Source organism: Chrysemys picta, chromosome 3, assembly GCF_011386835.1.
Source record: "Chrysemys picta bellii isolate R12L10 chromosome 3, ASM1138683v2, whole genome shotgun sequence".
Taxonomy (NCBI): domain Eukaryota; kingdom Metazoa; phylum Chordata; order Testudines; family Emydidae; genus Chrysemys; species Chrysemys picta.
This window is the reverse complement of record NC_088793.1, coordinates 87,252,396-87,268,237: the sequence shown is the minus strand read 5'-3', so window position 1 is coordinate 87,268,237 and position 15,842 is coordinate 87,252,396. Positions and strand designations below refer to the sequence as shown.

General features: G+C 41.2%; 1 non-coding gene across 1 annotated transcript; it reads right to left on the bottom strand.

The window, feature by feature from the left end:
• Window positions 1-14,751: 14,751 nt before the first annotated feature.
• On the bottom strand, window positions 14,752-14,825 carry TRNAK-UUU (transfer RNA lysine (anticodon UUU)). Its single transcript has one exon. It is a non-coding gene; the product is annotated as a tRNA-Lys (tRNA).
• Between the last annotated feature and the right edge of the window lie 1,017 nt (window positions 14,826-15,842).

Here is a 15,842-nt window from a genome sequence, read left to right as displayed (position 1 = left end):
CTATTCAACTCCCCGCAGCACCTCAAGGATGAAGAAATGCAGCAAAAGACTTTTTCTAAAAGCTTTTCTGAATTTCTAAACATTTTAGAATGACACCGTCTGTAATTAAATCCTCCTGTTCTGTGCGGAATAACATGCTATCTATCATTGTACAATAGTCCACAACCAACTGCCACAGCAAAGGAGTTTGCGCTGGAGTTATTGATATAAATGAAAAAGGGCTGCTGGCCTGTCCTTTTCTGGCCCCGATTCAGGAACGTGCTTAAATCCATCCCTATTCAGGAAAACACTTAAATTTAAGCACGTGCTTAAGTCCAACTGACTTCAATTTAAGCAAGGGGCTAAGTGCTGTCCTGGATAGGGTTAAATTCCCTGGTGGAGGAGCCTGTGACTTAGGAATTCACTCCCTCACTTGGTCCAAAATAGCCAAAATCTTAAGACTTCGGGGCACATTATGCAGCTTATCTCCTCCTTCTCCCCACCCCAGACATTTGAAAATGGTGTGGGGGGGAATATAAATGGGGAACAGTTGGGAGATGAAATTTTTAGATTACCTTATTTACAGGGTAAAGTGCATGATTATATCTGAATTGTACTGCTGCACTTAAAAAATATATCACTGATAATACCCTAAGTTACATTAGGTGAGCCAAAAGTGTATACAAGTGCCCTGTTCAGCCTGTGTGTGTGTGTGTATATATATATATAAAAATCCAATACATTTAAAAAAAATAAATATATCCTCTGTACATTGAGTGTTCACGTTGTTTATTACACTGGTGTGGTTTTTTTTAAAGAAACAGTTTTTTAAAGAACCGGTAGTTAAATTACTACCATAACATAAGCAATAAACTACAGCAAAACATGTGATAATAAATTACTAGAAGCATCAGAGGGGCTGGTAGTACTGCCTATTAAGGTTTCCTGACATTTCCTGTTAAAGGAACCCATTTTCAGTTGTGTGACAGAGTGAATGGGAAGAAAAGAAAAAACTGACACCAATCAGCTCAAATTATCCAATCCTCTCAGAGGCTGCTAGGAGTTGGAGGGATCTGGGACCTATAATAGCCAAGCCCAGCTCCTTCTAGGTGAGAAAGGTTGTACTGAAGAAGGCTGGGATACATGTGTTCAGACCAAGAGATAAAGGATTCACCATGGTACCAGAAAAACAAACATGCATCTGTATGTGCCCAAAGAATTGGGCAAGGCAAAACAGAAGGCAAAAAACTGCTTTGACAAATGGGTGATGGAAAATGGGAAACCAGTTATACTTTTGGCTTATGCTGTACAGGAGCATAATTTATGGCACTAATGGCTTGGTTCCTACCACTGTGGACAAACTGAGTTCATCTGTGTATAAAATTCAGGTTATTGGAAATAAAATGGATAAGCTGTTTAAAAGTAAGTTCTTTGCCCTCCAGAGACTGCGTGATGATCATGCTTTTATGGGTACACACCACTACTGTTGAAGTTGAGAAATGAGCTCACAATTATGCCTGACAGCAGAAATGTGGTTTGTGTAATCCAAAGAAACAAACAGGATGAAGTTACCTTTCAATGCCCAGTCATGTTCATGCCTCAGGATAAAGGACTTGGGGACACTGAAGGGAGCCCCAGCGAATTAATGACTCTAGTTTTAGGTCACTTTGCAACCATAGGGGTTATGTTTTCAGGAAATAAAATGAATACCTATGGGCATTGGAAGGGGAAAGTAAACTTTACTAACCCTGACTTAAGTTAAGGAGATGAATCTATATAAACTTAGAAAGCGCTGGTATGTTAATGTATTGTAGAATGGGGAGCTGGGGTTGGAAAACAAAAGGCAATACAGATGGTAATGACCCAAACTCCTTTAATCCATCCTAGCATGGGTAAACTATATAGTCCCAAGTCACCAGTAAAAGTAATAACCCATTTTCCCTGCATAGGTCACCTGGGATATTGCTTAATAATGTACAGTTTGTGCACATACTGTTTTAAATCTCACTGAAATATGGCTAAATTTGGTAATTGTGTAAGAGCAAGTGCATTACTGTTGTACGTTAACTAACAAGGAAGTATACTAGCATTATATCAGGAATGTCCATGAGCCTCAATAGCTAGGCAAGAGACTATGCTGCAGTCTGGTATCTTTTGAAGTAGACTCCAAAACTTAGATAGAGTTGTTGGTTCCATTTCTGGACTGTTTGGATCTGGGATGTCCATTTGGAACAGAGCAGCTATGAAAGATATAAAAAGGCACGTTAATTATTTTAAGCATCATGCAGCAGAAACCGTTTCTAAACCCACTGAGGGCCTGATCCTGAGGAATGGTGCATAATACGCATGACATTGTTGAGCTATTTAGAAAAGATTAATGAATTGATCACAGAAAATAAGCAAGCAAGGGAAAATTGTGTAGGTAAACAAGTTAATTGCACCACTTATGGGAGTTATGTTAACTTCCATAACAGTTCTTTTGGGAGTATGTTAATAATGATCAATTAGCTAAATGGTACTGTCCTCAGTGCCTACATAGATTCTTGTTAACAAGTTTCCTTTGGCATAATTCATATTGTGGGGTCAGTGACCCCACATCCTAACTGAGGCACATGTTATTCAAAACAATCATGCTTTGGTGTCAGGTTCCATGTATATTTCTTTTATGGTATCTTTACCGATATCTGATTCTGACACTGCAATATTTAATACATTGGCTATTCGCCGTTCAGTAAGTTACCCGTAAGACAATGTCTTCAAGGAACACCTAGATGTACTCATCTACTGATGTATCACTCAAACACAAATCTGCAAGGCACCGCACATGGCTTGTTGTTCTGCTAAGGGATATCAGTACATGTGTAGATGTAATGTTTCTGACATCACAATTCCTGTGTGTGTCCACACTGGCCTAGAAAGTTAGCCGCTAATGTCTCCTGATGCCCAATGGTACGGATAACCTATAATATGGATGGATAGTATCGTATAGTAAGGAATTATAAGAAATTTACACATGAAGACCTCATTCATAATGTCACTGCTCCAAATTTGTTTTACTTTTCATGTAAGTAGCATTATGGGTCATGCTATAGTGCCTATTCCAGTTTTTCAAAATGGGGCTTACTTGGAATCATGGATTCAACCAAGATAAAGTTGAAAAATACATACCAGTTTTTAGTGTACATATTGATCCACTAAATTTCAATTTTAAAACATCATCAAGTCAAAAAGACACTCACATTATTCAGATTACCAATGACATTCATAAAGCAGAAGAAGCCTTGAGTGACCTTATCCATGATGTTGATCTGAAAATATTAATGCTTCATACTTGGATAGAAGATGCATTTAAAGCTTTGCTTGTGTTACAGTGAGTATTAGTTTTAATTGTCCTGATTATGTACTGCCATTTAAGCAGTTTGCTAACACACTATAAATCTCACATGAATGTTCTTACCTCTCTTTCCTATATCAAATTAACAAAGGTGTTACCTTTATAATAATCACAGTGCCAAATGGGGAACTGTTCACCAAAACATATGTTGCACACACCACATTAAGAGGTATTTTCCATATGGCATTAATATATTAAATATAGGTGGTGGGAAGTTATGTTAACTGAGTATTATGCTCTTCCCACAATTCTGTACACCCATGCTAAGTATCCCATAACACTCTGCAAAGCTGAAGTCAGCTTTGGCACCGAAATATAGGAAACATGTCAAACACTAGATACATAAACATTCTGCCCTGGTACAAGTTGTGAGGTACTTTCACAGGCAATTGTTTTGGAGTGTGGTATCCAACATAGAGCTAAGGAAAGGTACTCCCTGGTACCAAAAAAATAAAAAAAAAGAAAAGAAAAAGCTGACTGGTAACTTTAGTCTTGGGTAACATGCATAGTGCTTTTAGCTTGTTAACAGCTCTAATATAAATATGATAGTTTTGCGGGGTGAATTTCAGCACAAACCTTTTGTGTAATGTGAACTGCATGCTGCAAGACACAGGTACCATATGTATATCTTCTTTCTATATTGTACTACTTAGTCTTTAGCCAATTTATTGTCTAAGCTTGGTTATTTGGTCTCAAACTTTTTAAATAGCAAACTGCAAGTGCAATCAAAAGTCAATTGATTTTTTTTTAGCAAATTCCACTTAAGAGGATGAAGATAACATAGTTGTGACTGCTGCAATTCTATCAGCTTTCAGGGCTAAACAGATGCTGCATAGTCAGGGGAAATGGTGCAAGGAGGATGTAAAAGCTTATTTCAAAAACTGAAAGAGATGGGTAGCTACTGTCTGTTAGCACAGCATGACAGGGGAGCTGGCCTTAGTGAAAATAGTTAGCAGTGCTATTACCACATTACTGTGATATAGCCACTCTGAAAAGTACAATGCACCGTCGCTCTTTTGTGACTTAAATGGTGCTTATTAACCTCATTCTCATGAAATGGAAGGGTTAAAGAACCTGATATATAAGCAGGTGAGGTTAGAGCAGTAGATGCACATACAGTAAAACCTTCCAAGAGCGACCCATCATGGGAGTTAGCAAAAGTGGTTACTTGTAAGAGGTAGTCTCTCTTCAAAGGTTTGCACACCAGAGAGATGTGGTGTTCCGTGCCGTCTGCACATAGTCGCTTGTGACAGGTGATCTCTCTTCAGAGGTGATCTCTAAGGCAGATTTTACTATATTCTCCTATCTAACTAGGATAACCCTAGAAACGTAATCCAGCCCGTAGTCAGTGCAAGATGATTCCCAAAGCCACACTTATTGGTGCATAGTCCAGTCTAGGTGAAATGTTTCAAGTAATGAAGTGACTACCTTGGGATTTAAGTCTAATAAAGCTCATTGTCAGCAATCTTTTTCCAGATATTCAACCTAGATTTCTCCCCTTAATATTGTGCTGCTCTCAAATATTTCTATTCCCCCTTAGTTCTTCTCCATGCTCACTGTTTGCACCCAATAGCCCTTCGTGGGACATAGGCCACTTCCCCAGTTGGGGAAGCCAGGCCCACCCACTTCTTCAGATTCCAACCCTGGGACCCTATAAAGTTGGAGCAAACACTTTTCCCTTCAGTTAGCTGCTACTTCCTTAGACCTCTTCTCACCTGGTCTCTTTACCTTCACCGCTTACCTTGGGGTTAAAGTTCGCAGTTCCTCTCTCTCCCAGTTTAAGCAAATGCCCCACCCCTTTTCTAATTTGATGCATTGCTGATCTCACTGACTTTTTTATGGCCATGCTGCCAGATTTTGTTCCACATGACAGCACTCATATCCTAGATGATTTGATTTTGAGGCTCTGTCAAATGCTTAACTAAAATCCAGTTATTACTGGGACCCTGGCTATCAACATAAGGACAAATTACTTCTATTGCTATTCTGCCTCCTTCCCATGAAGATAAGTCATGCAAGGGACTCCTCCCATCAGCTGAGCTTTGCAGCCAAAAGCATGTGGGAGAAAGAGAATAAAACCTCTAACAAAAATGAACTGATTATCTTTATGCTGCTTGGACTCTGGGGGGGCAAGATGTTTCTGAGCATAAGCAAGAGATCCCCAGGTGCTTAGCCTGGGTTAGCCCTAAAGGACATATAGAGTTTGCTGATTATAGACACTTAGGGTATGTCTTCACTACCCGCCGGATCGGCCAGTAGCGATCGATTTATCGCATCTAGTCTAGACGCGATAAATCGACCCCGAGCGCTCTCCCATTGACTCCTGTACTCCAGCGCCGTGAGAGGCGCAAGCAGAGTCAATGGGGGAGCGGCAGCAATCGACTCACCGCGGTGTAGACACCACAGTAAGTTGATCTAAGTACGTCGACTTCAGCTACGTACTTAGATCAACTTACCGTGGTGTCTTCACCGCGGTGAGTCAATTGCTGCCACTCCCCCATCGACTCTGCTTGCGCTTCTCATGGCGCTGGAGTACAGGAGTCGACGGGAGAGCGCGTAAGTTGCGTAACTTAGATCGATTTCCTTCCTCTTTTCCCCCCCGCCCCCAGTGTAGACCAGGGCTTCTATTACCTTTTGAAACTTAACATTTGTGTGTATATATGTTTACCTGCTTTAACCTTGTAAATAACTCTCTGGTTTCCTTTTCCTATTTAATAAATCTTGGTATCGTTCATTACAGGATTGGTTACAAGAATTGTTTTTGGTATGAGATCTAGGGGGCCGTTGACCTACATAAGTGACTGGTCCTTTGGGACTTGGTGTAACCTGTATAGTGCTGTGATTCTTGTTGTGAAGGACCAGCTATGACAAAGGTACAAACACTTGGTTGGCGAGATAAATTAGAGTCCCCAAGTCTGTGACTCCATGTTATGGCTGGTATAGTGCCTGAGGAATTTACAGTTGATAATTGGTTGGTGAAAGCTAAGTATAGAACTCCTAATCAATGTGGGGTTTGTGTCCTGGTTCCTAACAGTCTGCCAAGAAGTTGGGATTCATGCTCTTGAGTCACTGCAGGCAGCATTACAATTACATCTACTTCATTCTTTTTATCCATTGACTTTGTCCTTCTGTTATTGAAAGCTATTGAGTTTATCTGGTAACACTTGTTCTTCATAACTCTAATATTTATATCCATGGTCTGGTATCCTATTTTTTTACTAGTTATTATATTTTTCATCTTTTTTACTAGACACACATGAGTGGGCAACTGCCAGGGTCACTTATTTTGCTTCATTTTTGAACATTGGTATCAAATTTGCATTTCTAAAATCTTTGCACAACAAGTTTAATATGCCTTTTCAAGAGATTGGAAATAATGTAATAAGTCGATGATTAGCTAATTCCCTCACCAAACTGTGGTTCCAATCCTGAAAATATACACTTGAAAATTGCTGAGGGTCTCAGCGGACTACTTAATGATCTTTCCAAATGTTGTTTGTACCGTTAGCTAACTATTGTAAAGCACTTTGGATAAAAGCGCTATATAAAAAAAATAATAATAATTAACATTTTTTTGTTCTACAAATAAAAGCACACAACTCATATTTTAATATCAGTAGTCTTACCTTTCTAACGTGATGGATGTGCCTCTCTCCCACACCACGGCAGCACCCAAACTGGGGCTGTGAAGAAGGGGAGTCTCTCCCTCTCTCTCCCACCGCAGCAGCCACAGAGCTGGGGCTGGGAAGGAGGGCCGTCTCTCCCTGGCAGCCACAGGTCTGGAGCTGGGGAAAGTCACCTCTTTCTCTGGCTGCCGCAGCCCTGCACATCCCAAATTCCTCCCACCTCCTCTTCTCACCCCCCTTCCCCCTCCCACCGACCCCAAGGCCACCACCTCCCCTCACATGTGCATCTTCTCCAGGGTCCAGGCACCTAATTAGGTGGGTGGCCCTTCATTCTCTCGTGTGTGGCCACCCAGGCACGTCCCTTAGAGGGAACTATCCGCGGACCACCAGAATGGAACTCGTGGACCACTGGTAGTCCACGGACCACAGTTTGAGAACCTCTGATGTAAGTGATACTTCTCAGTCCTGACCTGAAACATGCTAGACAATCATACCACATTTTGTGGTAGCTTTCTGATGTGGACAAATAGAACAATGATATCACTTGATCAGTATTTTAATGTAGGTATTCATGAAAGAGAGGGCCTGTTCATTAATCCATTTTACTACCTTCTATCTATGCTATCACACAGTTGATGAAGAAATAAAGGAAGGCTATATGATCTTGTATTTAATTGGATATGTATAGAGGACTGGCATGTAAAGAGTTAAACTGTTACATAACTTGTTACATAACAATATTTTAGTGACATCCTAAATACATGGTATTTACAGTGTATTTGTTCCTGGGGAGTCAGGTGAATTAGAGTTATACACACACTACTCTTCAGGATGGGAGGAGTTATGTTGAACTGGCATTCTGAAATGTCAGCTTCATTCATTCATTCTCTAATCCAAGTAAAATTATTTGGCACATCTTAAATACAAATGCCTTTATTGAATAAACAAATTTAACAAAGGGGTAGTAATACTAGACTTCCTCTCCACTGAATTGACTAACTTCTTCCATTTTTTTCTTATTGCTGTGTCCTCTTTACTAAACTAATGTGGCTATGTTTTGTTTATTAAAATGTCTCTTTCCAAGTTTCTCAGACTTTGAAGTTCTCATCTGACAGCATGTAAATGCAATACTACAGTATAAAAATTCTGTCTGAGTTTAGCTGAAACACTTCAAAATCCAAACAAACAGAATACAGAATGAAAATATGGAAATAATTTCATTCTATCAATGTTTTATAAGGCTTCAAGATATGATTTGATTTTCTAGTGAGACACTAAAGGCAGTTCACATGCAGTAAATAAACTTGTATTCCATACTTCGTATAACTAACATGCAGTTCCAATTTACATAGTTACAATCACCCATGTTGAGTTAATTATCCTTGTATTGACTTGTGACTGTTACAGGTGGTCATCCATAACTTACTTTTTTTCAAAGCATTGTGTATATGAATTGAATAATTATATATTATGATCTTGGACTTAAAATGCCAAATTTCGAGATTCTAGACAGGACCTACTCTAAATGTGAGATTTTCTGGAAATCTCTAAGGCCTGTCCAATTGAGTACAGTTGTGCAAAACTCCACTTAATCCTTTAAGAATAACTCTTTGTTTGGATGTGGATTTGAGTTTTGTTTTGTGGCGGCAGACAGCTCTGTGCCTCCATGTTTCACCATTTTATACAGTTTCCACATTATCTCCCCTCTGTGGCCAACAGGTGGATAAAGATGTGTAGAATCTTTTTTTCACTGCTTCAAAGATTACTCTTGTCATTCCATAGCCTCCTCAATAGAAGGTGATGCAGGAAATACAGCTGACTCCTAACTCTTCAGAAATCAAGTAATTAGATCTTAAAGAACCTTCCTGCTCTTCAGCCAAGGCTACTTCCAAGCATTGCTTCCATGCTTCTGGATCTACTACTTTATCTTGTTTAGTGACTTAAAACAAGAGGGGTCCATCTGATATAACACTCTTGTGCAGCTGGTAAAACAGAATGACTAATGAATAGGGCCCTTCCAAATACACGGCCATGAAAAATGTATCACAGACCATGAAATCTGGTCTCCACTCTGAAAATCTGGTCTTTTGTGTACTTTTACCTCAAACAATATAGATTTCACAGGGGAAACAAGCATTTCTCAAACTGGGGATCCCCAACACAAAAGGCAGTTGCAGGGGGGTTGCAAGGCTATTGTGTGTGGGGGAGGGGTCATGGTATTGCCACCCTTACTTCGCACTGCCTTCAGAGCTGGGTGGCCGGAGAGCGGTGGCTGCTGGCCAGGTGTCCAGTTCTGCAGGCAGCAGTATAGAAGTAAGGATAGCAATACCATACCATGCCATCCTTACTTCTGTGCTGCTGCTGTCAGTGGCGCTGCCTTCCGAGCTGGGCTTCCAGCCAGCAGCTGCTGCTTTCTAGCTGCCCAGCTCTGAAGGTAGCACCACCGCCAGCAGCAGCGTAGAAGTAAAGGTCACAGCACTGCAACCCCCCCTACAATAACCTTGTGACCCCACACACACACACTACCCCTTTTTGTGTCAGGACCCCTACATTTACAACACCATGAAATTTCAGATTTAAATAGCTGAAATCATGACATTTATTATTTTTAAAATCCTATGATCATGAAATTGACCAAAATGCACCGTGAATTTGGTAGGGACCTACTCATAAAGCAGAGAATCAGATTTAGGGATTTATTTGCCACATCACACAGATAAACATGAACATTTAACTACCTCAAATAGGCAGCGATTCTAACCATTTCTGTAGCCATAATTCACCAAGCAAAGAGTCAAAACATTATTAAAAGAAAATACTTCCTCGACTTTTAGACCTTATGAGTAAAGGCCTGGTAGAAGAAACAAAGCTGGCATTGTGCTCTGAAGGTTTGCTGGGCTGCAAGAGCCAGAATCTGCTGAGGAAAGGAGGCCCACAAGACCCTCCCCTGCAAGTGCCCTGTCTCTGATCCTCAACAGTGCAAACAGAGGGGCTATCAATAGAAGTTCATCAACTGACTTTGCCTCTTTTCCTATGCACAGAAATGACAGCAATCTCTAAAGTAAATATTTCTAAGGCTTTATAGATTAAAACCAACAGTATGAATTAAAGTCAGGTTCCTCCCTAAGTAACTTTTCTTCACATTAATAATCTCAAAATGTAATCAAGTGTGTGATTTAAAAGAACGGAAGACAGCTGGGACAGCCTGGGAAACCATAGAAGGATATGTATCATGTTAAGTAGGCAGTGAATAGTTAGAAAACAAGACCACTATTTTCTCTAGTAATTCCACTCTTTAAAAAAATGGTTGGGGCTGATGCTCGTGCAAAACTGAATTAAATCAATGAGTTGCAATCTAAGCCTGCACAGCTGCATAGCCTTCCTGTGGTTTCAAATATTTCTATAATCTTGGGTGGAGTGCGGGATGCCATGTGCTCCTATAACTTTGGGAACAGCTGAACATAAAAAAAAAAAAAGTACACTTCCCAAAGAGAGAGAAACATATCTGCACTCACATGATTAACTAATCTTATATTCTTGACCACACAGCAATCAAAATACAAACTAGAAACCAAAAATATTGGATTTTTGTTGTGGTTGGAGGGTGTTCTTAATGTTTCCTGGGTAGGAATAAAAAAATTCTCTGCACTCATGGTAAAGAAAGTTAAAGTCTACTTTTGGAGTATATTTTGGCTTTCCCTTTGTGTAAATGAGAGAGATTTAAAATCAAGTAAACTAAATCTAGATCAGTTCTAAAAAATCCAAAAGGCCAATATTGGTCAACATGGGTGAAAAAAGATGGAATATGTTAAGGACAGGGGAATGCGAAGTGGTCTTCAATCAGTTCAGATCCAAGGAATTATTCGCAAATCGCCTTAGTAAATAGCAATACCAAAATACCCTTGCTATCTTTGTAGCTTCTCTAGTATTTCTTTAAAATTCCTCCTATCATTTTCATGAAATTCTCACACTTATATTACAAAATAAGATCAACCAAAGCAAATGGCTCTTTTCCTAATACCTCTTACACAGATGTAGTGTATTGGGTCACTATTACTATGGAAGACAAGTTTACATTCTTGATAACCACAACAAACTTGAGCTGTGAAGAATCTCTCTCTGAACTTGGAATCAGCTGTCTATTTTCTAATGGCTTGATACATTGAAGTCAATGTCAAAACACCCGTTGTCTAAATGCCTATATTCATCCCTATTAAACAATTTTTTTTAGTGACTCAAACTTTCTTGGAGGTCTTATGCCAAGGCCTGCCTGAGAGTGTGTTACACTCCAGTCTGCTGTAGAAGGATTGGATTAGCCCAAGGTCTGTATCTGTGTGGAACTCAGTTGCTCTTTTTGCACATGCTTGATATTAGCCTTGTCACTGTCAGATACTCATCTGCTCTTAGACATTTCTCAATAAAGTTAACTCTTTACTCTAAAATAGCCTACAGGTAAAGAAATAAGCATTTCCTCCCATACAATAGTAAGTAAATGAGCCATTTTCATTGAATGACTTCTCTGTGAGGCATCCAATGCTTTCTGCTGACTTCACTCTCATACAGCTAAGAGAAAGTCAGACCTTTTGTGAGAACCATCTAGTGGCCATCAGCCAAGTCAAAGCAGAGAGGACTTTATAGCTTTGTTTTGAAAAGTATCCAGTCCCCTGGTGATTTCTGCAGTTTTCATCAACCTCCAACTTTCCTTTACCCCCAAGACACACAAGCCAAAATGGGTAATGAATTTGATGCCAAACTAATTGCCTTAAAGGCAGTTTCCATTGAGCAGCTCTTCTGGCAACAAAATGTTTTGTTTTACTTCAATATCTATTCCTGTATCTTCCTCAATTACAACTTTCTTTTCTAAAGCGATTCTCTCCTAAATGCTAGTAAAAGATCTGCCATGTTTTGTTTTTCTGGAGAGCTCAATTTTTAAATTTCTTGAGCAAAACTGCCTCCTTCATTGATGGCCTCTCTCACCCACTTCTGTCTACCTTTAACACTCAATCGAATAGCAGAAGCTACAAGAAAGAGGTGAGTTGTGAAGTCATGGTGAGGAATAATCAACTGCATTAGCCAGTGCAAACCAGAGTTCTATAATCCAAACCAAAGCCATTTCAATTTGTCCTCCATGCGTTCCTGTAATGGGGTATATAGACCCCACACAGTAGCAGTCACAAAAGAGTTAATATACGGCTAATAGATGGTGCAATTACCTCTCCAATTGTTACTCAATGATTAGTTGGCAACAGCTGGGATAAAAGGCTATAACTTAGAGAGAAAGGTGACTGCCAGAGTGACTGGGAGTTGCCTCTAAAACTTCCCAGCAATGGACTGGGAGAAACCTGTCCAAGGAGTCAGGCTTCCAAAGGGAGAGCCATTGAGTACAGCTCAATGAACGACACCTGCAAGCAGGCAAGAGGTAGGAAGCAGCCCAGGAAAGCAGCCAACAATCCTAAGATGCAGTTCCTAGCTGTTTAAGCACAGGGTTCCTGAGCTGGAACCTGTAGGAGAGGGTGGGCCTGGGTTCCTCGCCCACTCCCTCAGGAGGGGAGAGGCAAGCCCCTGAGTGCAAAGGAGCAAGCAAGGACTATTGAGTTCAGGTTGGAGCTGGAGACCTAATCTAAGGTCATTAGAGATTTGGTTCTGTTTAAATGTCTTTGGTTACCCCAGAATAGGCAAGACAATGAGTGACCTGACCCAATCCAACAAGCAGGCTGAGTCTCAAGGGCTCAAGTGCCTTGGTTTTGGAGAGTTGCCCCAGGCAGCAAATACCAGACCCAGAAGCCATGCTCTAGAGACGTGCACTGACTAGAGTGTGAGGCCCCAGCAGTCTCCTCTGGTAGTGGTGGCAGCAGCCTTCTGACACAAACTAAGCTAAATAAAACACATCTTCTGCTCCTGGCAGTGCCCAGAGAACAAAACAATGATACACCTCTACCTCGATGTAACGCTGTCCTCGGGAGCCAAAAAATCTTACCGCGTTATAGGTGAAACTGCGTTATATCGAACTTGCTTTGATCCACCGGAGTGCGCAGCCCCGCCCCCCTGGAGTGCTGCTTTACCACGTTCTATCCGAATTCGTGTTATATTGGGTCATGTTATATTGGGGTAGAGGTGTAGCTTAATTTCTAGGCCAGAAAATTACTCTCTGCCACTCCTTATTTTAGATACAAGTGGCTCTCTGTCACTCTCTGCAATTCTAGATGCAAGTCTAGGTAATGGTACCATATGTCTGTGAGATACTATTACTGAATGATCATATCCTACAGCTAATGCTGTATTACAATATAATTTGGCATAATTGATATTTTCTTAGTTTAAATAGATTTGTTTTTTTCATTCCTTTCCCTTTTAACATTCTGGAGTTAAATGAGTAGGTTTACTATCTTTTTTTACAGTAAGGTGCAGTCAGAACATAGGACTATTCAATTGGGATTATGTATTACAGAAGAATGGACTATTATGATGAGTTTAGTTCACAGTAACTCAAGCTAATGTGCATTGAAAATGCCTGTGTACACATGACACAACCCCTTAAAGTGCACTAACTCCCTCTTTGCTGTGAATTCTGTACTCCACTTTCAAAATGGAGTACATTTACTGTGAATTGAGTTAGTGAGGACTATTGTTAATGTGCACGCAATAGTTCTGCACATTACGCTGGCTGTTCTCCAATTGCTGTCCCACACTGTTGTGTGGGCATCCATGACCAACCTGTCTGTTTAACTCTGTGACTTCCACTATTCTGGGGTCCAGTTGACCAGATAACCCCTTCCCCACTTAAAAACTGGCATAAGGCCAGGCTCAAGTATGTCAGCATTACACGATGCCTCTTGCAGCCACTTGGAGCCATGGTGACATTCTTGATCTCTTCACTATCTGGGGAGACAGCAATGATCAGCAAACTCTTGTGACCAATCATCACAATAAGAAACCTCTTGAGAACATTGCTAAGCACATAGCTGAGAAGGATCATGGATGGGAAGCTGATCAGTTCCATATAAAGAGCTTAGGAACATATGCAAAAAAACCGGGGATGCCAGATACAAATTAGGTGATGCCTATGTGACCTATCCATTTTACGAGGAGCTGGACAGAATTTTTTTGCCCGTGTGCACCACAGAACCCAATGGCCTTGTGGACAGTGGTGCCCCTCCCTCTGCAGAGGAGACTGAGGCCTCTGAGGATGACCACAATTCATTAGAGGAAAATGATTTCTGTCTGTACAGCCAGGATCACTTCTGAATTCAAGAACCTGAGAGTGGCTGTGTAGGAAGCCAGCCCAGTCTCAGCCTGGGACACAAGAGGAAGACCCTCTTAAGGGGTCATCAGCATGTAAGTATCTATCTTTACAATGGATATTTATTACACTGTACAGGTATGCTAACTTCTGTACCAGGCACCCAATGGCTGCTGCCATTTTGGGCAGATGTGAGCTTGCATCCTTTCTGAGCCACCAGACCCCATCACCCTCACTCAGCCAGTTCTTGTTTGTCCCCCTTTATTCTATCCTCTGAAACACATTTTCAAAATGGCAGCAGGGCTGGGTAACCTGCTTCTATAGACATAGACTATCAGGGTTTGAAGGGACCTCAGGAGGTCATCTAGTCCAACCCCCTGTTCAAAGCAGGACTAATCCCTAAATGGCCCCCTCAAGGATTGAATTTACAACCCTGGGTTTAGCAGGTCAATGCTCAAACCACTGAGCTATCCTCTCTCCCCCCCAAACACAGCAGGAAAGGATCTGTTCTCCAGCTGCCCAGGGATTTGAACCCTGGGCCTTCAGATTAAAAGTCTGATGCTCTACCAACTGAGCTAGCCAGGCTCACATGCTGAAGTCCTGACCATCAACTGTTTACAAACCCATGCCATGGAGGGCACATACCCATCTACTAATTTCCTTTCCCTTCCTGCATAGCTCCTGCCTGGCAAACACCACCACTCTAACCCCATTAACGTTGCTCATATCGTGTGTGTTTGTAGGATTGGAGCCTAAGGTACTACTCAAGGTGACTAATGGTATCAGAGACTGTTGAAAGAACAGACTACTTCTGTTCTTGCTAGGCTTTGGTGAAACTCCTAGCTTTCACTTCAGGGAGCTATGGTGGCAAACTAACACTCTTCTGCTTAATTTTGTGAATTATGACCAACCTGTAAACATATGAAATGCTGCCATGTTTTGCAAATTTGCTATCACTCGATGCTGAAATTTCATACGCTTGCAAATTGTACAAATGTAACTTGCATTTTACAAAATGTTACTTACCCACAGCATTTGAGGAATAAACCAAGTCTATATTGCATTACCAAGAGACAAATGTAAGAATGCTTGACAGGTGGAAAGTTGAGCCTATTGTTAATTATGTAAAAACGGACTAGCTTCATTGTTACCTCTTTGTCCTTTCACCGGTTCCTTTTCTGTTTCTTTTTGTCACAAATCTAGATTGCAGACTCTCTGGAGCAGACACTGTCTTTTCTGCTTGCAGAGGCGATGTGTGTGGGGGCATTCAGTGTCATGTGTCTCCCAAGATTTTTTTGATTGTCCCCGCAACCCAGACATGATGGGTGGCCTGCTGATGTAACTCAGGGGGTGGAGGTAGGGCTCCCTCCCTGAGCCCTGCTGTGCAGGGTTGGCCCGAAAGAGCCCCACTGTGCAGAGCTGGCCTGAGCACCTGGCATCGCCAGCCCGAGTCTCCTGTCATCACCGCTCACCCCCAAACGTTCCTGATTGCCCCTCAAGGGTACAACCCACAGTTTGAAAATGTCTGTGGGGCAGTCACATGCCCCCTCAGAACCTTTAAATTGTGCATGCCCCTCCCATCAACAGTGTCTGCTTGATTTTA